Here is a 9553-nt window from a genome sequence, read left to right on the forward strand (position 1 = left end):
TGTACGAGCTGCTTTGGTAGGTTGAGCAAAAGGATGTAGATCCTAAAATCCTGAGCCTATGATGGGCAACTTCCAAGCATTCCCACTTTGGAGTTGTTCTGGTCCTGACACTAGTGCAGAAATTAATCCCTTTCTGAACATCTGGGAATTTACTGAGTTTGTATACCCAGCTACATCTTGAATAACGAACTCTTGTGTCATGGGACATAAAAGGTTCCTAAACAGTAAAAGCTTTTCCTACAAGGTCAGCAGCTGGCAGCAGGTATAAACAAGGCAAATGTCCATAGGGCCTTTCAGCATCCATTTCCTTTGGACAACAGTTTCAGTTTTCCTGAAGAGAGATGGTGGAACTCAGATACCTTATTTCCCCCTTCTTTCCTGTAAAAAATCTACCTCCTACTCTCTTTCTTAGTATCCATGTTCTTAGGTGTGGAAATATGTTTGCTGTGCAGGAAAACTGACTTGGGGTGTCCAATATTCATTGATGTTTTGACCTTGGAGCAACAAATAATTTCAGCTAAAGAATCCTAACTACATAAATAATTGTGCATTCCACTAAAAGTTATAAGTCTTCAACGTTTGTGAGACAATTACATTTAAAAAAATTATGTGTATGCATACAGGCTAACAAGCATATGATATTGAATATTTCATGTATTCAAAAATTGATGATGTTTTAAGTGTGTATATAAAAACATGCACATTACATGCAGTAGTAATAATATTTTATATATATAACATGCTACAGAAATAAAGGAGCAGCAAAGTGTTCTACTTAGAGGTTACAGAGCAGCAAGAGCAACTCTCTCCAGCCATCCTGTATGTGACTTCATGAGAGAAGTGAATCTGATTACTTCAAAAGAAAGTGTGATCATATTATAAATGGTTATGAGTAAACCATTAAAACATTCTAGAAAATGTATTTCAACAAATTACTGCCTGGAATTTAACATGTACTTTCATGAAAGTGTCTCTACTTCAAGAATATTTCTGTTGCTAATGGGTCTAAAATAGCTTTTTAACACTTTAAATAAGTTTTTTAAACACTTCATCTACATAGGTGTATCACAGGTGAAAACTTGGAAGTCTGAATTAGATTTTGCAAGTTTCTAACTATTTTTTGTCACCTGAAACACACTGAAAATCACACAACAAATCACTCCTGTGACTGGATCCATGTCTCATTATGCAGCCCTGCCGTGGTAACTGAGGCTGCAGCTTTTGTGGTTTAGACACAAATCCTCAGCTTTATTTCAGCACATACCCCCTACATGGCACCAAGAGGAACTGTGTGAATGATTTTACAGGCTGAGCTTGTTTCCATCCCAGCAGTACAGTTCAGACAACATACACTCTATTTTCTACATCATATAGTCTCCTGGATATAGTAATGGACACCAAGCACTGAGATTATACAGAGGCAGGGACAAGCCAACTCAATCTCCCACTTGATTTGAAATATCTTTGCTTCATATCATTTTTTTGTCTTCAAAGCAGCCTATAAGACAAGTTTGCTAAATTAATCTGCAGAAAAAACTAATGAAAGAAAACTAATAACATGTTCAATTGGTATCTGTAGCAAATGTCAACTTTTAAAGACAAAGAAGAGGGAGAAGTTACCCACAGTTAAAGTTAAGCACTCACTTCCTAGCACAAGGATACTTAAACTCTGTGAAGAATTAAGCCAGAATGATGAAGTCACTGCTGGAAAGCCCAAGCTTAACATTTATGTCTGTTCCCTAGGACAAATACCTCACTTGAAAAAAATGAATGCTTCAAATCACCTCACTGCACTGTTCTAGCAAATATTCTGTAAAACTCTGTTCTCTATTAATTTGGAATTGTGTGTCACTTGGGGCTCTCTCACAGATAAAAGCTTCCTCTTGCTGTTCTTTGTTACACGTCTCTGATTTCTAGATAATTGAAACAAGAGAAGAGGAGTGTACTTAGGAGTGATACTTTCTAAGCTGTTCTTGGCTTGCATCCCTAATGTAAGGCTTATCATTCTGATTTTTTTTACAAAACAAACAAGCTGTTTGGACTGATAGAAAAAAAGAAGGGAAGGGAAGGGAAGGGAAGGGAAGGGAAGGGAAGGGAAGGGAAGGGAAGGGAAGGGAAGGGAAGGGAAGGGAAGGGAAGGGAAGGGAAGGGAAGGGAAGGGAAGGGAAGGGAAGGGAAGGGAAGGGAAGGGAAGGGAAGGGAAGGGAAGGGAAGGGAAGGGAAGGGAAGGGAAGGGAAGGGAAGGGAAGGGAAGGGAAGGGAAGGGAAGGGAAGGGAAGGGAAGGGAAGGGAAGGGAAGGGAAGGGAAGGGAAGGGAAGTTTACTCCAAACGCTTTACTGGTACTGAAGGAATAATATTCTTGTTTTATTCAGAAGTACTTCACTATTTCTGTGTTCTGAGAATATAGACAGAAAGTGTAAGGGTAGAAATAGACAGGTAAGCTCCAGCACTTTGAAGAAAGTGTGTCCTTGAAAACTGCAGCTTATACAATCACATTTAATTATCTCCAAGGGCAATCTGATGCAACTGATTTCAGGAGAATAAGGTTAACTTCTGAGCTCCGTCAGAGTTCCGCTCTGTGTCATTGGCCAATTACCCTACAAGTCTTGAAGATTTCTTTCCCAGTCTATTTAGTGGGGGGGGGGGGGGGGGGGGGGAAGAAATTCATAAACCTGACTTCCAATTTTTTCTAAAAATTGACTCATTGCTTTTAGTTGCTTTGTAACCATGCCAAAGGTATCAATTAGACTTGGACCCAGGTTCAAAAGTTGATGTGAGCTCTGTTCCTGCAGATGGGAGTCCATATTTATATAACAAACTGCAAAGTAAAGTACACCAAGCAAAACTAATAAGCTTGCCATTGTTTGAAAATGCAAATCAAAAGTATTAAATCACAGAGGTTTGGTGGGGCATTCTAGCCAACATCATGTGAACTTTGTGGAAGTATCGAAGAAATTTTTTAGCCCTGTCAAATTCTTCCAGTTTGCATGATACTGAAGGATAGAAAAGTGAACATAAAACTTACAGAGCTTCAGAAAATGCCAAATTCACCTATGGGGTGCATGTTTGGGCCTATTCTTTTTCTCTTGAAGTTAATATGCTCTTTTCTGGCTGAGCTGTCATAAATGGATCTGTTTCATATAAACAAGGGGGAAATGGGGATTCAGAAAGGAGAGTGTTTGTGAAGGTGAAAGCATGTATTTTCTCATGCAAGTTTTCCTTAATAAACAAATAATCCTCCAATTACCAGAACTGATTGCACCCAGAAGATCGTTCGAAAAACTTTCTGCTCAACACCTGCTATTCTGGTCCTGGCTTTTGTAGTCACTGCAAATACGGAACACTGATCCTGAGATCCTCCCAGGTACAACAGCAAGCTTTTGCAGAAACAGCTTAACTTGCAAACTCCCAAATGTGAGTGCAGCGCAGCTTCTCGTCGCCTGATGATGCGGGACGTGCTTGCTGAGCCATCCGTCAGGAGCAGCTGCTGCCGGCAGCGTGACGCGGTGCCGGAGAGGGCGCGGAGGCAGAGGGCGGGACCCGCGCTCCCCGGCGCGCTCCCCGGCGCGCTCCCCGGCGCGCTCCCCGGCGCGCTCCCCGGCGCGCTCCCCGGCGCGCTCCCCGGCGCGCTCCCCGGCGCGCTCCCCGGCGCGCTCCCCGGCGCGGCCACAAGATGTCGCTGCGCCCCGCGGCGCTCCCGCCCCGCGGCCGGCGGGAGGTCGCCCGCGCTGCTGGCCGCGATGTCTGCGGAAAGGTCCGTCGTGCCGTCAGCACGGGTGTCCTAACAGCGCCTCTGCTGCTCTCGTCTAGGGTAAGAAAACTGGCCGTCAGTCTGTTCTTCTCACCGAGTCCACTAAGCTGCAGGACAGCTACAAGGATGGGTATAGAACACACCTTTGTAAGTCCATTTTAATATTTGCCAATTAACTTGTGTCAGCACATACAAGTCCACCGGAAATAGACTTGCTTCTTCACCCCTGAAATCTCTGAAAAAAAGTCCATGGATTCCTTCCAAAGCTTGCAGATCATAAGTTTAAATTCACTGAGACAGAAAGGGGCAAAGGGACGTCCTGTGAGCAAATATCCTCTTCTACACAGGAATTATCCTATCATCTTCCCAGTCAATTAGTGAAGGAGATTGAGACACTAATTCTTATTTCATCTCTGTAGGTGTAAAGCGGGCTTAATTTTGCTAATGTCTCTGTGTTTCCATAAGTACAAGCTTGGTGTTAGATCAAAACTGAACTCCATACAGTCTATCTTGCAAGACAGTCACGAAAGGATTTTTTAAAATATTGTTGAGCTCTGGATAAAAATAAGTGGCCTCACTTTGGGAGTGTAATCACTGCTGAATGCCAAGAATAACAAAAAGGATCTGAGTTTGCTGCATTTGCAATGGCTTTTCTGTTGTGTAAAACCATTAGTTTAACTCTGGCAGTGTGGCATGAAAAAAAATGCTTGAAAGACCACACCTTTTAGTGGGACACTTTTGTTATTCTCTCTGTCAGAGTTAGATGGATCCTCAGTTCCCACTTCCAGCTGCAAAAATGCAGCTGAAGTCAATGTAAATTTCTTTAATCTCTCAACTGGAAAACAAAGCTCCAAAATATTACACATATGCAGTATTTTCTACCAGGGTTTGAAGGTTTTCTCTAGATTAATATCCATCAAAGCTGTTTATCTTGCTAGTGACCAGTAGTCTTCTTAACACAACAGGCCTGATTTTGGAAGACAGCATTATTCATTACATATATCGTATTGCACATTATAATGATTTCTGTCCATCTCTACTGTGAAACTGTTAACAAAGTAATCTTAAACTCCATTAATGTCCTTCTCTACTGAAATAACCCCTTTATGATCACAGAGAGTTCAGTTCAGATTAGACTTGCTTCTTCAAAGCCAAATGGAGGATTTTAAACACAAAGATCAAAGCCCAAACCTACTGCTATAAGAGGTGGCAAGAGCACTGCACTGTAGTGGCCACAGAGCTGCTTGACTCAGGTGTCCTGGGCTTCCAGCTTCTAGACTTGGCCTGTATTTCACTGTTGCTGCTGGTGCCATGCTCTAAAGTGCAATGGACACATGCCCTCAATTACTTGAGAGTTTTGATTACCTTATTTTCTAAGTGTCTCAAAAGCTTTCACACCTATTTCTCTGAGAGTACCTTGTTCCAGCTTGTGCATTGGTTGCTTTCTCTCCGTTTTGTGGAGATGAAGAAGAGGAGGTACATGTGAAAATTCACACTTAGCCTGGCACATTGCCTTGGGCAGATCCAGCTAGATCCTGCCCTGTACTGAGAAACCAGCAGATGTTCACAGATCCCGCACAAGGGCTCTCTGTATGACACATTTCCCACAATGCTGAGATAAAATGTTTCAGCTGTGCCCAGACTTTCTGCACAAGAAAGGACTAGACTTGTCTTTGATGGAGTTTTATATACTGTACATTCTGTACATTTTTTGTGAGATGAAATATATTTCAGGGTTTTGCTTTAATGTCAGATTGTGGGTAATTGTGCATATTATAGAGTGTGTTTTCAAGGCATTTCCATCTTAAATAATTCTCTATGCTTTTGAGCCCAAAAGCATGAAATAGAATTAACACCAATTAACTGCAGTATTTATTTAATTAGGGCTGGCTTTTGAATGCTAATGTTACCTGACCTGTAAGCAGCTGTTACAAGTAAATGTAAATCAAAGCCAGGAAACTAAATTATTTTATAAAATAAGACCAAACTTTTTCTTCTTTCAGTATATAAAATGTTTTCCCCTTCCTTTGAATAATTCAGTTGTATCACTGTTACACACTTAGGGCTACCCTTCTTCTTTCATTCTTTTGTTTTCCTCTCAATGGTTCTGCTTTATTAGTGAGACAGTCTTATTCCCGCAACTAAGTATATTTTGCGTATTAATGACAATGACATAGTAGAGGCTAAGCTGTGCTGAAATAGATGAGGCCTGTTACACCCATTCTGATTTATCTGGCTCCTTTGCTAATTTGCCAGCCTGAAATCTTTGGCACAATTTCAGACCATGTCTCTGGCAGTGCTGAGCCCTTTTTTCTATTTTTGGTGTCTGTCTGTGTCACTGTAGTTGAAGGCTTTTGCTCTGTTTTCATTATAGATTATGTGGCTCAAACTTGAAGTGCCACAATGTACATCCTGTATCTTAAATCCCACTTTTTTCCCTTTTTTTACCTCCAGCTATAAAAAAAGGAAGCAAAGCAACCTGAGGAGGGAACGCATTTTGTACCAGCTTCTTGAGCTGCACACACGCCTATCACACATTCCCACAGAGCTTGGAGGTACTTTGGAACACCAGCATCTGAATGCAGCAGTAGTTTATGGCTCACATCCTCTACTGAAACTACTTGTGTAATTGCAGTCACTCAGAGTTGTCTGTCCACTTTTCTCCACTTGGTAGCAATTGCCATATGTAAAGCTAATAGAAAAGGATTTCCTTCTTCTGCCTTCATAAGCCAGAAGAAAGAAAATCTGCATAGATTGTGATGAACTTGTATTTGTATTGTTGATACAAATCTATAATTGTATTATCCTGAGAAATTCCTTATGACATAGTATGCTAAGAAATTACTCACATGAATTCTGTTCCAAATCAGGAGAAATATACTTTAAATGAATGTACCTGATACAATTATTTCTAGATTTGTCTTAGAAAATCCTTAATGCATGAAAAAAAATCACGCAATACAGTTGCTTTAACCTACTAAAGGAACTAAATTAGTAAGACTGCATATAGACCCCATGGAGAAAGATCAGAGAAATCTCAGACTCCATCAAGGAAGCTCATCAGTCCAATACTGTTTTTGGAAAGGAATTTGGAGTCCTTCTGGAGACATGTGGGCTCAAAGAACACTCATAGCTGGCCTGAGAAGTTCACATTCATTCTTGATGGGCTTTGTGTGGAAAAGACACCGGTATCATTTGTCAGTGCTCATTTACATTTTTAGGGTTATGTTTGACCAGGAAAGGATGACAACTTTCCTTTGTCAGAAACCAAAACTAATAAACTTCCTTACTGAACTGTTCTTGGTCTTTGGCAAGCACTTGATAGATCATACAAAAGATACACAACAGAATGTCATTAATTATATCACAAAACTCAGTTGAAATTGCTTTTGAAAAATTATATGCATAGACTACAGGTAATAAAGAGCAAAGGTATCACATCAAATTCAGATTCATTTATTTTGGTCTTAAAAAGATTTTAAGCAACTGTACCTATTCCTCTGAGTGGATAATGTATCCTTCAGCTGATTCTGGCCAAAAAAAAAAAAAAAATACTGGGATTAGATTTTTAGTGTTTTCTTTTAGTGCTGTTTTCTCCTCTCTTTTTTTCTACTTTTATCAATTATTGAAACCTGAGGATGAACATTCTTATACATCTTGTTTCTTTTTTATCTTCACACAGGTAAGCACAAACAGCCATTACCATGATATGTTGTACTGTCATAATGTAGGTCCTACCATGAAACTTCCAATGCAAACTAATTAACATAAATGATCTGGTAACAGAATGATTCATTTTTGAGAGATTACTGACAGCAACTATTGATTATTTGGCTCCAATTCAAACAAGTACTTAAGAACGTGCTTTGTCAGGGTCACTTTCACTCTTGCAGTTATTTGGGATTACAATTTATCTTTCATTAAAGCACAGCGTTTAATAAAGGAAATCTCCTTAAAGCATTTGAGAAGAGAAACAGTTTAAATCTCTTTTGACATAAATACTTCCTCAGGAAATGCGTCAGACAGGTTTATAAAAAGATCAAGACAAAAAACTAAGTCTTCAGTACGATCACCATGTGTGCTTTATGGGAAAAAAAATGAGCCCAAATAAAACTGCCAGATGCAAAGCTGCTTCATCAGCTCACTCAATTTCTAATTTAGAAGGTTATTGCTTCTAATTTAGAGGGTTATTGTAGAACTAGGAAAATAGTCATGGAAAATCAAACAAATACAATTTGTTTCATAAAGATGCTATGAGAATGAGAAGGGAAGGCAGAGTCATTTGGTTTTTAGTTTACTGTGGCCTAAAGGTGATATTTTCCCTAAATAAGACCCCTTCACTGCAGGGAGAATATAATCTTCCAAAATTGGAGAAACAATATAAGACAACTTTATTGCTCTAGACATGCCAAGCCCTTCACATAAATTTTCAACCTCCAGAAGTAGGTGGCAGATCCAGAGGCCAAAGCCAAGGGCGTGTCAGCTCTGATGGGTAAAACCATGGCCACCTGAGCACACATTTTGTTCTAGAAGTGATGGTGGAACTTGACAGCACCCATTTCTTGTACTAGCTAGTGCAAGCCTTGCTGGCTACAAGAAGCTTCACTTCAAGGCTTTCTTGTGACAGTTTTCAGTTTTGGGGTGGAACAGGTTTCAAAAGAGTTCCTTAGTTGCTTGACACTGTTGAAGGCACTGCTAGAAACAGATCCATAATATACATGTGTTACAAGTACATTTGGCATGTCTGAGTTTAGGGAGGGAGGAAGTACTGGTTAGAGGTACCTGAGTGGCAGTGCACTTACTGTTTTGTAGTACAACTCCTGTTGTAATTTCAGACTTCATTCTCAATACTGACTCAAGTAGTCTAAAGGAAGTCCCTCTGTACTTCATTTCTTTATGGCATATTTCTTCATTACCTCCTAAGATCACTGTCTGTGTGCCTTCTTCCAAACAATATCAGTCATTTGTTCAGTAGACTTACTGCCATCAATATGTCAACTGAGACTTATTCTGTTGATTCTGCCTTTGAAGTTTTGTGGCTGAAGATAGTTTAATCCATGTCCTTGGTTGGGAAGAGAACAGTAGAAGAGTCTTCATTTCAAAGACTGTGTTGTGCAAGATGAGTGGAAATGAGTAGTAGGAGAGCCTGCAGAATAGGTGACTCATTGAAATGATATTATTTTCTCTCCCCACTTCTCATCACTTTTGGACTAGCCCTTTAACTAAGCTCTGCTGTATACTTTTTATTGTTATTTTTATTGATATGTATATTTATACATATATATATTTATACAAAAATTATAAAATTACAGTTTTACAGTTTCAAAAATATGTGTGTACATAAAGCCAGCCCCTGTTTGGCAGCAGGAACAAAAGAGATGTACATTAACCCTCTGGATCCAAAGGACTTTGGGAAATAGGCTGCCTGCCCATGAAGGACAGGTGAGAGTAGCAGGAATTCAAAAGAATGTGAGGGAGAAAAGACAGGGACACAGGGGAGAGGAAACAGGAGACCAGAAAGAGGGGACTCCAGGCTGAAAGCAGCCTTCACACTTAATTAACAGGATCTGCTTTAGGGGGAGCAGAAAGACATACTCCTCCCCCCTCCAGCCCTTTGCAACTGCAACATATGAAACTCCAGTACACAGAAAGGACATAAACCAGCAAAATCTGATGTTTTAAACATTTGCCATTACAAAAACAGGTTAAAAGGCTTTCTGAAAATGACACCGTATGCAAGGCAATAGGGAGATCAGACAATGTCTGTCCAGAGCACAGATCTTTGTCTGGCATTTCTCTGT

At 40.1% G+C, this 9553-nt stretch overlaps 1 long non-coding RNA gene across 1 annotated transcript; it reads left to right on the forward strand.

The window, feature by feature from the left end:
- Positions 1 to 3170: 3170 nt before the first annotated feature.
- Positions 3171 to 7094, forward strand: LOC128821882 (uncharacterized). The gene is made up of 3 exons (XR_008441264.1): positions 3171 to 3365; positions 3812 to 3899; positions 6207 to 7094. It is a non-coding gene; the product is annotated as an uncharacterized LOC128821882 (long non-coding RNA).
- Positions 7095 to 9553: the final 2459 nt, after the last annotated feature.

The sequence above is a fragment of the Vidua macroura genome, chromosome Z (genome assembly GCF_024509145.1).
Source record: "Vidua macroura isolate BioBank_ID:100142 chromosome Z, ASM2450914v1, whole genome shotgun sequence".
Taxonomy (NCBI): Eukaryota; Metazoa; Chordata; class Aves; order Passeriformes; family Viduidae; genus Vidua; species Vidua macroura.